A 12975-nucleotide genomic window follows, 5' to 3' on the forward strand; every position below is an offset into this window, starting at 1 on the left:
TACTTTGGGTACAAGAACGAAAGGGTATTCTTCTTCAAACCCCACATACCTTGAATTAGAAACTTTAGATGAACTCTATCTTTTGGGACTCTATTCGTACTCTTGAATGAAGGTTTTTGAAGTCTCTAACTTGGGAAACTTGAGTCTTGACTCAATTTAGAAAATATATGGTGAACCCTTGAGATTCTTGGAAGAGGATTTGGATGCTTAGGGTTTTTGGTTGAGGGAAATCTTGAGAAAAATTTCATATGATGCTTGTAGTGACTTTAATTCTGATTTTTGTATGGTTTAAGAGGCTTGGAAAAAGTCCAAAGTGCCCCTTTTAACTTCTGTACGAAGCTAGAAAAAAATTGAACTGGAAACCCGACTTTATGGGCCACCGTAATGCACCACTATCGAGGTGGCTTACTGGAAGTTGTCAAATGGGAATCTGGGAGGCACCGCGAGGTGGAGCCATCACGTTGTCACTCTGGTTGGGACCTGGAATGTCAGCGCGACGTGCCACAATTGTGCTAGGCCACTGGAAATTGACTATTGTTAAATAGGCCCCCTCCGCGATGCGCCAAACATGAAAATGACGGTGTTTTATGACTAGAGGTTAAATTAGCCATAACTTCTTGCCCGGTTATCCGATTTGGGCGGACCTTATATCATTGGAAAGCTAATTGAAATTTTTCACATGATAAAAAGTAAAAATTAGGGAAACTCTATATGTTTTAAACGTTAATCACTTAGAAAGTCATTCCTTAACCTTCTAGAGACGAAATTAGACTTAAGGAAAAGTTTGGGGTATTATAATATCTCCCCCTTAGGAACATTCATCCTCGAATGTCGCTATCTAGGCTAAGGATACGAAGAAAACTGAGTATGCACTGCTAAAACAACTTACTAAACTAACTCTACATTATTCTAAACTCTTGAATACCTCGGAGAATGCATGAACTTATATTAAGAATAGTTATTTAGTTGAAACTTTAGTTCGAAAAAGGGCTGAATTACTGAAGAGTAGTGCCTTCGGCTTGATATGAACTTGTGGAGAAGAGGTACGGGTACTTGTATGGCATATCTGTCTCGGATTCCCAAGTAGTACCCTCAACTAACTGGTTTTCCCACAACACTTTGACCAAGGGAACCTCTTTGTTCCTCAGTCTACGGATATGGTGGTCAAGAATCTCAGCTAGAATCTCTTCAAATGAAAGGCTACTCGGGATATCTGGGATCTCTGAAGGATCCACTACAACAGAATCACAAATGCGCTTCTTAAGCATGCAGAATTGGAAAATAAGATGCACAACTGACAACACTGTGGGTAACTCAAGCACATAGGATACTCTCCCCATACGACTTAGGATCCTATAGCGGCCCATATACCGAGGACTAAGTTTCCCCCTCTTGCCAAATCTTTTTACCCCTTTTATGGGAGAAATTTTTATATACACCAAATCATTAACTTCAAACTCAAGGCCTCTTCTTCTCACATCTGAAGGTCTATTCTTCTCAAGGTCATCCTTTTCATGGACCTCATGAATCGAGTGTTCAAGCAGTATATTGATATGTTTGGGAAACTTTGATACCAAGTTTGTAATGCCCCAAAATCTCATCCCGGAGTGTCACATGGTGCTTAAGTATACAAGTAGCCCCAAGATAACCCTTGATTTTATCTTGAAAAGAGTAAAACTTCGTTAAAACTTAAGGATTTAGAACTTTAAGACTCGGGACTCTTGGAAACTTAGGAGTTTCTTCTAACCGACATAAACCATGTGAGCTACATGGAGTCCAACGTCTTTCCCACATTGGGGAGAGTTGTTCTATCCTTTCCATCAGTGTAGAACCTTAAATTTTAGTGATCATTATCTTAACCCACTTGGGGTAAATCAAATCCTACGGTGGCTCGTATTTTGGGGGCATGAGACATTGGAATCAAGCCCAACTCGGTACTAAATAATACTCCCTTAATTAAGCTCAAAACTTATAGGAAAAATCCACCTTAAACAATTCAGAAATATGCAATGGAAGACAACTATGCTTCCCTTTAGCTTAAATCAAATGGTGTGGATTTTCTTTCTTAGCTCAAGATCAAAATCAATTCTTTTCTTGAAATCTTGGTAGGCTTATTATCAATAGACCTTTAAAACATCAATTGCATAGGGCTTTAAGTCCTTTTCTTGAAATACATTGGAAATTATCAACAATTCATTCTTAAAGGATCACAATTTCCCAATAAGGTTTAATTCATGACAAAAATCTTAGAAATTCTTGAAAACATCATATCAACATAGGAATGTGCAAATTATAGCATGAATTATCAATTCAAATCATAATTAAACAAAATAATCGTGTAATTTAAGGTTTGAACAATTTAAAATCTTATAAACTCGAAATATAGCAAACTAGGCATAATTCATCTAGAAAATATGAAATTCTTTAAGAAAATCTAAAACTTTGGGCACAAGAACGAAAGGGTGTTATTGTTCAAACCCCACATACCTTGAATTAGAAACTTTGGATGAACTTTAGCTTTTGGGAATTTATTCATACTTTTGAATGAAGGTTCTTGAAGCCTCTAACATGGGAACCTTGAATCTTGACTCAATTTAGAAAATCTGTGGTGAACAAGTGAATTGATAAATCAAAGCATGTGTTAATCATGTTGGTTGAAATAAATTTGGGGACGGGAATCGAAAATTGATAAAAGTAAATATTATGATATTTTTGATACATTGTTGATGTTGAATGCGGTATGTTGTTGAGCGTGTAGGCAAACAGTAAGCTCGGGTAGGCAAGTTTAGGATTGGTGTAATGTGGGAACGATCGGAATATTTGTTGAATGTTTTATTTATCGTATTTGGAAAGTGTATTTATTTAACCGGGGAATGCCCCGAGGTAATTTGTATTTACTCACCGGGGAATGCCCCGAAGAATTTTGTACGTTAAGGATGCTCGTGATCAAGGCCCGAGGCATCGGGTAAAGCATGGTTTAGGACTAGTGTAGGTTATTTCAGTATTTTTATTTTGGGTTGTAATAATTGGACTGGACTTTACATTTTTTTTATCTTGTTTTATTTTGGGTTGTAATAATTGGACTGGACTTTACATTTTTATTTTGTTATTGTTATTGTAGGTTATTTCAGTATTTTTATTTTGGGTTTATGCATTTGTAACGTCAATTTAGCCGATACGCTCTGCCAAGCGACCGTGGTTGAACCACGGGATCGTGGGGTGCCTAACACCTTCCCCTCGGTCAACAGAATTCCTTAGGCAGAATCTCTGTTCGCAAACCAGTTTAAGAGTCAAATGGTTTTCGAAAAGGATTTTCCAAAGGTGACATGGCACACCGGATTATACCAAGTGGCGACTCTGAATAAAAAAATACAAATAATCCTTTTCCGAAATAAATTTTTATTTCTTGTCACTTAAATAATAAAGCCCTTTCGAACTTTTAAATATACATCTTTTGAGCACGTCAAAAAAGGGGTGTGACAATCGATCCATTACTTGTCCTCTTTATGAGTGAGATCCCAGTAGGTCTTAGCTATAACAGCTTTGATCTAAATGACAATGCTTATGAGATTTAATCCTCAAACCTTGAAGGCTGCTATCAAAATTGTCGGAATGCAGCAAAAGGCTTTAGAGGCCGTGGAGAAAATGGGAAAGAGGAGTGCTAGGGATGTTAAGCCTATGAACAGCCCATTCAGTCCTAAAGTCAACGGAACAGTAATACCATATACAACTAAGGCCAGAACTAGCAGGCTAATTCTCATAGGGTGAGCCAAAAGGTCTTTGAGTACAGAAGGACCAATCAATTGTGTTACAAGTGTTGAGAGAAGTAAAATCCTGGCCATCAGTGTAGGTTTAAGCAATTGAATTACATCATTGGTGAAACTCGCGAGGTGATAGAGAACAAGTAGGATTTGACAAATCAAATTCAAGAATCTTTGACAGAATAAGAAGTGGGGCAAGATGTCCAGGAGGTAGTTTGTTTGAGTGACTTAGCTTGTCTCGGAGCCATCAAGGTGTCAAAATTCTCTAGCTAGTTAAAAATCTCTTTGTTTCCATGTTTTAAAATGGAAATTTTCCTAAATTTCTCATGTGATTTGTTTAAAGGTAGTTATGAATTAGTTATAATAAATAAAGTACTCGCAACAAAATTCGTTGAATACAACATAAGAACCGTATATAAATAAAGTAGTCGCGGCAAAATTTATGGACTTACTATTCTACATTAAAGAAAGAGTTTAATTATTTTGACCATTTATAAATATCTTGCCAACGACAAATAATATAAATATATGTTATAGTAAACCCTAATAGAATGATATTTGTTCTTGCGCCCTAGTACTTGACCCCAAGCCACTCTCTATATTGCACTTCAATTATGAAGCCAAAAGCAAAATTACAAAAGACAATCCAGGGGAACTGTATCAAAGATGATAGATCTGTTCTTCCTGATAATATCATTTTCAATATCCTTATTAAGTAAATGCTACATCTTTGTTACACTTTAAATGTGTTTCAAAATCCTGGAATAATATGATTTTCGATGTTATATTTACGAAAGCTCATTTTGATGAGTCCAAAGCGTTAGGATGTGAAAAAAACTTTTGTTACAAAAATATTGGCGAATTCAAATTTTTCCATTTAAACAATTTTAATGAAGTTATCATAGATAAACAATAATTTCCTCTCAAAGAATTCCTAGGCGCCTTATGCTCATATAATGGTTTGGTAGTATTGAAAAAACCTAAGGCTTACAAGAAATTTGTTTTGTGGAATCCATCATCCGGACAATACCACATTCGTGAGTGTCCATATATGAAACCTCATGAATACACAATTTCTTGTGCTTATGGTATATGTTATGATTCTATCACCTGACGGTTATGATCTATAACTTATTTTATATTGTATACTTTATGAGTAAGAATAGTTGAACAAAAATAACAACTCTCCCTGATTTGAACTTTCAACTTCATACTCATATATGTGCAGTCAGGGAATTGACACTAAAAATCATGTGTACTGGTCTCTAAATGAGAAACTTAGCCTTTGTTTATGTAAAGCTTCTACATTAATATACTTTGATGTGAAGTCACATGAATTTAAGGAGGGTCCAACGTCAATTTATGTCAATGAGCATAAGTTTTTGTATTGTGTGTCTACTTCGAAAGGTCGCCTTAGTGTATATGGAGGCAATTATTATTTTAATGGACTGCGCATTTGGGTCATGCAACAAGATGGTTGGAAATGGTTAATGTATATTCCCCATACACCAGCTTTTTATGAAGAATGTTATTTCAGTAACTATAAGCTTTTGTGTTGCATGGAGAATGATGACATTATCTTTTAAGGACCAGAGTAATCCATTTATTGCCAAGACGGCCATTCAAAGTAGACAGACGATACACTAACTTAATTGCCATGAATTGGTGTTGTAAAATCCTTCAATTCGTGCAACTTCACATCAAAGTATATGAATGTAGAAGTTTTACATACATTATGACCATGTTTCTCATTGTTAGTGTCAGTTCCCTACTACACATATAAGTGTATGAAGTTGAAAGTTCAAATTCAGGGAGACATTGTTGTAATGTAGGGAGAGTTATTTAATTTGTTCAAATATTCTTACTCGTAGAGTACACAACATAAAATAAGTTGTAGATCAATATAATTTTATAATCATCGGTGGTGGAATCATAACAAATGCCATAAGCACAAGAAAATGTGTATTTCTGAGATTTTGTATATGGACACTCAAGAATGTGGTGTTGTCCGGATGATGGATTCCACAAAACCAATTTCTTATAAGCCTTGGGTTTCTTCAATAAGACCAAGCCATCATATAAGCATCTAGAAATTCTTTGAGAGAGAAGTGTCATTTATCTATGATAACTTCATGGAAGTTGTTTAAATATAAAATTCAAACTCGTCAGTATATTTATGTAACACTAGCTTTTCACATTCTACCACTTTGGACCGATCATAATGAGCTTTTATGAAAGTAAAGTCGGAAATCATCGCATTTCATGATTTTGATACACATAACATACCAAATATGTAGAGTTTACCTTAATAAGGATGTTGAAAATGATATCAGATGGAAGAACATATGTATCCTCTTTGGAACGACTTCCCTCCATTGTCTTTCGTGATTTTGTTTTTGACATCATATTGAATATTGATGTAGAAAATGGCTTGGTGTCAAGTTCCACAGCGCACGAACAAATAATATTCTATTAGGGTTTACTATAATATATATTTATATCATCTGTCGACGTTCAAAATATTTATATATGGTCAACATAATTAAAATCCTACCTTAATGTAAAAAAAGTAAGTCCATAAAAGTTAATAATTTTTTCTTTATTCTAAGGGGATAAAAGATGGTGCTAAATAAGAATAACAAGTTAATGAAGAGTTTGAAATTTCATGCATAGAAAGGGTTAATTGCTCTGGTTTAATATATGGACAATGTTTACTTGTTTTATTTGTTTGATTTATCAATTTAAATAAAAAAAATTATAAGTAAAAGAATCGATTCAATTGTATTAATTCTGTTTTGTTAGTACTGTAAATTGATTCTTATCTATTGGCTAAAACAGGTGAAACTTACTGAAAAGTAATCAAGAAAACATATTGTACCAAACAATGTTATTTTGTAGTTTACTTCATTTTTATTTTTTATTTGATCCACGAGCAGATTCTAACCCAAACAATGTGTGCTTAAAAAGTCCTACTCTTAAATGAACTCCAAAAATTTTAGTCCAATCTTATCAAATTACGGGTTGGACTGGCGCCTTAGCCTATATTGACAATTCTACTTAATATGTAAAATCACTCAAACTCGAGAACTCTGGCTAAAAATTGACTGAGTCGAGTCTGGCCTCGAAATTTCCAAAAGCTTTCTCTGCTAAAACTCACAATTGAAGGAATCCCAAATGGACCAAGTGGTAGAGTAACTAAAACAAGTGAAGAAAGAGTTTGAAGAAACACATCAAATCAATTAATGAATGATGTTGCTCAATCACTTCAATTTAAGCTTGATCTCTTATCCTCCTTTTGATGATCATATTGAAAAAACTCAATCTGTGGTACAATCTTGGAAATCCCAAATCCAAAGGTGCCTAAAAAAAATACTCCCTCTATCCCATTTTACCTGACTCTCTTTACCTTTTAATCCATCCCAAAAAGAATGTCACCTTACTATAATTAGAAACAATTTAACTTTAAAATGCTCTTTTTACCTTTAATAAAATGATTGACGGTCACTCAAATATCTAAGGATTGTTTTAAAACCATAATTTTTAGAACACTTCCATTTGGAGTAATTATTTTTTCATGCCAGACGCATTTCTATTGCTATATTTTTTTTTATAGTTTTGTTCAATTACTATTTGTTGTTTTTCGTTATTAGTTGTTGTTTTACTGGACTGCTTTGGACTGTTTTTTCTTCTATCGGAAACAACCTCTCTACCTCTGAGGTAGGGGTAAGGTCTGTGTACTCTCTGCCCTCCCTAGGACCCTAATTTGTCGGATTACACTGAGTATGTTGTTATTGTAGTTCCAGTTTGACACTATGACACTGTACTGAAGAGTATTACCATTCCTCATTTTGACTGAATTATGTTGCTTATGAATTCATATGATAGTCCTGCTGATGGAAAAAGTTCATTTAGGTAATATTTTCTATATTCTTTAATCTATAGCATACATGGTTTTTTTCTTCTTGTCCTGTTTGCTACAAATCTAGTAATACATGCATACCGTGATTGTAGAAGCTAGCGTTTCACTTTTTGCATGGATTTGCTTGCTGCTGATGAGTTTTGCTTGCTAAGACTACTTGTATTGGATAGCAACCCATAGTCAAGAGGGATACAAAATTCCATGAATGGTTTAGTGGATCTTTCTCTCCACCCCAAAAGTGGATTGAGTGGATCTAGACAGAAAAATCTTTAGTACATAGCAATTGTACTGTAGTTCGGTTACAGACGTGCCAAAGGAATCTAATTATCATGAAAAATTATTTGATCCATTAGCACATGTTGGAGCACTTACCGGGAAGGTTTCAACTATTGTTTGCAACTTAGAAGAGAAATCAAGAAATAAAGATAGGACAGACGAAGCAAACCATTCAACTCTAGACTTGCTGGAAAATATTGAACTTCTCAAGGAAGATCTAAAACATGTTTATCTAAAAGCTCCGTACTCATCTCAATGTTGCTTCCCAGTAATGGACCGCTCTTCATGTATCTGCTACATAGCCACTTAAATAATTTGCTAGATTCCAATGCTTATTCAATTTCTTTGATAAAGGAAGAATTTGAGTTGGTGAAAAGAGATCTAGAATTCATAAGATCCATTCTTTGTGAATGTTGAGCTAGGATTATATAAAGATCTATGGGCGAAAGATGTAATTGATTCAATTATTATTCGAGATAATGGCCTTTTACATCTTATTTTCTCACTTCCCCATACCATAAAGAAGATCAAGCTTATCAAAAAAGAGATCTTTGATTTACACAAGAAGGTCAAGCTTATCAAATGTGGCTACGGGATATTCATTGAAGCATAAAAATGCATTGAAGCATATTGGACAATTCATAGAATAAAGTTATTTAGATATTTTGGAGCCAATTTGGGGCAAGTCACACCAAGAATGCATTGAAGCATGTTGGACGATCATTGTCCAATATAGAACAACCCTCTAGACATACGGAAATCTATAGTTGCTATTTTTTGAATGCGTGTAGAACATACCTCGATCTAACATTATGTGTGCAGATCACATAGGAGAGCACATAAGTCCCAATTGCCTAGAAGTTCGTCTTATGGCATAAGTATAGAATTTTTTTTTCAAAATTGAAATTAAAAGTGTGAAATAGTATTTTACTAATTATTAACTTTAGCTAGTTAAAATTCTCTTTGTTTCAATTTTTTAAAATGAAAAATTACCTAAATTTCTTATGTGATTTGGTTAAAGGTAGTTATGATTTAATTATAATAAATAAAGTACTCGCGGTGAAATTTGCTGAATAATACATGAGAATCATATTTAAATAAAGTACTTGCGGCAAAATTTATGCGGCAAAAATTTATGAACTTACTTTTCTACATTAAGGTAAGAGTTTAATTGTGTTGTCCACTTATTAATATCTTGCCAACGACAAATGATATAAATATTTGTTATAGTAAAACCTAAGAGAATGATATTTGTTCTTGCGTCATAGTAGTTGAGCCCGAGCCACTCTTTGTATTGCTCTTCAATTGTGATGTCAAAAAGAAAATTACGAAAGACAATCAAGGGAACTGTATCAAAGATGATAAATCTGTTCTTCCTTATGATATCATTTTCTGTATCCTTATTAAGTAAATGTTACATCTTTATTACGCTTTAAATGTGTTTTAAAATCATGGAATGATATGATTTCCGATGTTACATTTACCAAAGCTCATTGTGATGAATCCAAAGTGTTAGGAAGTGAAAAACTTTTGTTACAAAAAAAAAATATTGGTGAAATTTAATTTATACATTTAAACAATTTTAATAAAGTTATCATAGATAAACAACAATTTCCTCTCAAGGAATTCCTAGGTTTGGTAAACCATTATATTATGCTCATATTATGGTTTGGTAATATTGAAAAAACCTAAGGCTTACAAGAAATTTGTTTTGTGGAATCCATCATCCGGACAACACCGCATTCTTGAGTGTCCACATATGAAACCTCATGAATACACATATTCTTGTGCTTATGGGATGTGTTATGATTCTATCACCGATGGTTGTAATCATCAATGGTGGAATCATAACACATCCATAAGCACAAGAAAATGTGTATTCCTAAGATTTTGTATATGTGTCACACCCCTTTTTACGTACTCTAAAAAATGATTTATATTTTAATGTTAGAAAAGGGTTTTATTATTAAAGTGACAAAAGATGAAAATTTGTTTCGGAAAAGGATTATTTACATTTTTTACTCAGAGTCGCCACTTGGCATAATTTGGTGTGCCAAGTCACCATTGGAAAAATCCTTTTCAAAAACCATTTGACTCTTTAAACTGATTTGCGAACAGAGACTCCGGCTAAGGAATTCTGTTGACCGACGGGAAGGTGTTAGGCATCCCTTGATCCCGTGGTTCAACCACGATCGCTTGGTAGAGAGTATTGACTATTTTGGCATTATGAAATGTATAAACGACACAAAAGCACGCAAAATAATCAAACAATAAACAAAACAAAACAATCCAAAAATGTAAAGTCCAGTCCAATTATACAGTCCAAAAAATAGAAAAAATACGAAAATATAAATCCTAGTCTAAACTAAATCTAGACTAAGCTCCAATGCCTTACCCGACGCCGCGGGCCTTCATCACGATCATTTTCCGCCAACATGATACGTCGGGGCATTCCCCGGTGAACAAATACAAGTGATCTCGGGGCATTCCCCGGCTAAATGAATACATTTAAATCAAATACGATAAACTAGAAAGAAACATTCACACGCACATTCCAACATCCAACGAAACACTTATTCCTAAACTTTGCCTACCCGAACCAATGATTGCCTACCCGAATAGACCTATTGCACGAGACTATCGAATTTAACCAAGTCGATGTTTATCCCGAATTAAGCGACTATTAATGAATCAAATAAATTAATGCTCACTTTTTTCAATATTTTCAATTCCCGCCCCCTCAAATCTCATTTTTTGATCAAACAATCAACTTCAATATAGAAGCATCCAATCAATGCCACAACAATCACAGATGTTCAAACATGCGATCAAAATATATTATCAATCATCACGAAACACGCAAATCACAACATCAATATATCAAATTGAGTAAAATGAAAAGAAGGAGTTGAAAAATTGGACCTTAGAAGAAGCTTTCGAAATTAACGTGTTATTCCAATTAAATTTGGGTTCTCCGCATCCGAAACCTTTGATTCGAACCTCAACAATAGAACAACTCCAACTCTGGTGTCAAAAAAAACCCCAATAGCACGAATATCGAATACAAGACATGAAAATCAGTTGACCCGAAGCCCGCAAAATCCGATCAAAAACTTAAAATAGTATCGCCTGAGCTCCGGTGAGCTGCGATGACTGAATCCAATGTGTAGATAACCAAATCCGGCCAGAACTCGCCGGAAGGAGTTTAACTGAAATGAACGTCGCCGAAATCGCTGAAAACGACCAAAAATAGTCAATTCCGGCGAATCTCGGTATGCTTTGACGTTTTTCCGGTGAACCCTAAACCCGAACGACAGGACGGAACAACCAAATCAGTGTAGCCTGAGCTTCGGTGAGCTCAGGGAGTGGAAGAACACGATGAATTAAGATGGATTTTGGATCAACGGGGCCTAAATTCGTTGTATAGCCACCGGCTCCGTCGAGGTTTACCGTTTCCGATTAGGTTTGCCTTGCCGGAACAGTGACCCAAACCTACAAGACTCGTTCCCGAATAGCCCAAACTTGACCTCGAATCTCTCTCTTCCTCGAAGATCTCTCTATCTGTCTCTCGCTACTCTCTTCTCACTCAATCTCCCTCTATTTCTCACATTGCTTTCTCACGGCTGTGTATATGAAGTATTTCTGTGTATGGATTATGGATCTATATATTGGGAGATGATGGTGGTGTGTAACAGTGAGTGTGTTTCCGGTAAGGGTGAGTGAAGAAGATAGAGTGTTGTGAATTATGAAAATAAAAGAAAAAGGAAGATGATCAGTATGTGTGTAAATGATGAAAATGGGTCTTAAATGGAATGAAAGGTGAGTGTGTGCTCTGGATGTACGAGTAGCATGTGTGGTGTGAGCTTTCTGAAGAAGGAGAAAATGAAAAAATGAAGAGAATCCTATGTTCTGTGTGTGTAAATTGTTTAGGATTGTGAATATTCCAGTGGATGTAGTGTGTTCTCTGTGTGTGTAGAAGAAGCCATTTTTGAGTGGTCTTTTTTGTGTGGGTCATGTGGGTGGGTATTAGGGTAGGGAAGGTGGGGTCACGTGGGGTAGGGGGTAGTGGTGAGGTATTGTTTTTTATTGGGTGGGTTGTTAGAATATTAGGATAAAACAAAATTAGTTAGGGGTTGTTATTTTGTCATTTTGTGGAGGGATTATCACGCGGGTGAAGGTACATGGTAGGATAAGGTAAACAATAGGTAAAAACGATATCGGGGAGGGACGAAATTAGGTGTCTACATCATGCCCCCTTTAAGTAAACACGAAGTGTTTTCAGGCAAAGAAGTAGACAGCGAGACCAAATTTTGACCCGACCATTATTCAAAGAAAGAAACAAAAGGAAGAAGGACAACCGGGTCTTGACTTAAGACATCCTTCCTACCCAAGTTATGAGAGAATCAAGTCATGGGTTTTTCAAAGGATTGGAAGAGGTGGACTATACCGAGTTGGAGAATCGAGTGAGGTTCCATCGAGGTTCCGGTCCGCGGCTCTGTTATTACATCAAAATGAAAATTACAAGTTTATTACATCAAAATGAAAATTACAAGTTAAAACATAAATAAAATTACAAAAATCCTATCTATACAGCTTATGTTGGTTCTTGACTCGACTTTCATCACCCTATTCTTCAGGCGGGCTCCTGACTTGCAATTTTTTTGAACTTGTTGCTTGGCTTTCAATTGTTTCGCTTTGTTTCTTGACTTTTTCGTTTCTTCACCCTATTCTCCAGGCGGGCTCCTGACTTGCTATTCATCACTTTGTTGCTCAGGTGGGCTCCTGAAACCCAAAATTAAAACTAGAACGAAAATTATCCCAAACAAGAATTATAATAAAGTAGTATTTCATTTTTGAAAGCGTTGTCCCATTTCCCAGGAGGGTCCTGAACAGAAAGTAAAGTCCCATTTTTCAGGAGGGTCCTGAATTGAAAGTAAATTCCCATTTTTCAGGAGGGTCTCGAACATAAAGTAGATTCTCATTTTTCAGGAGGGTCCTGAACATAAAGTAAAATCCCAT

This window comes from Capsicum annuum, chromosome 3, assembly GCF_002878395.1.
Source record: "Capsicum annuum cultivar UCD-10X-F1 chromosome 3, UCD10Xv1.1, whole genome shotgun sequence".
NCBI lineage: Eukaryota > Viridiplantae > Streptophyta > Magnoliopsida > Solanales > Solanaceae > Capsicum > Capsicum annuum.